We start from the raw sequence: 305 nt of genomic DNA, 5'->3' as shown, positions 1-305 counted from the left end.
GGAACGACCGCTTTCATATACTTGAAACCCTCCACGGCCAGTTCCCTGGCCCAGGAGAATGTGGCCTCCGTGTTCTACACTTCAGTGATCTCCATGCTGAACCCCCTGATCTACAGCTTGAGAAATAAGAATGTAAAGGCTGCCATGCAGAAAACCCTGAGAGGAAAATGTTTTAAGGCAAATGTTATTACTCTTTCTTAGTTTTAAAAGTAAGTTGTTAAAAAAAAAAAAAGTAAGTTGTTATGAATTCCAGAGGGAAGCCCTAAGAATGCTTGCATACCCGGGATGGGAAGCTGTCCCTTCTC

The sequence above is a fragment of the Bison bison genome, unplaced genomic scaffold, assembly GCF_000754665.1.
Source record: "Bison bison bison isolate TAMUID 2011002044 unplaced genomic scaffold, Bison_UMD1.0 scf7180017862945, whole genome shotgun sequence".
Classification (NCBI taxonomy): domain Eukaryota; kingdom Metazoa; phylum Chordata; class Mammalia; order Artiodactyla; family Bovidae; genus Bison; species Bison bison.
This window is presented reverse-complemented; position numbering follows the sequence as displayed.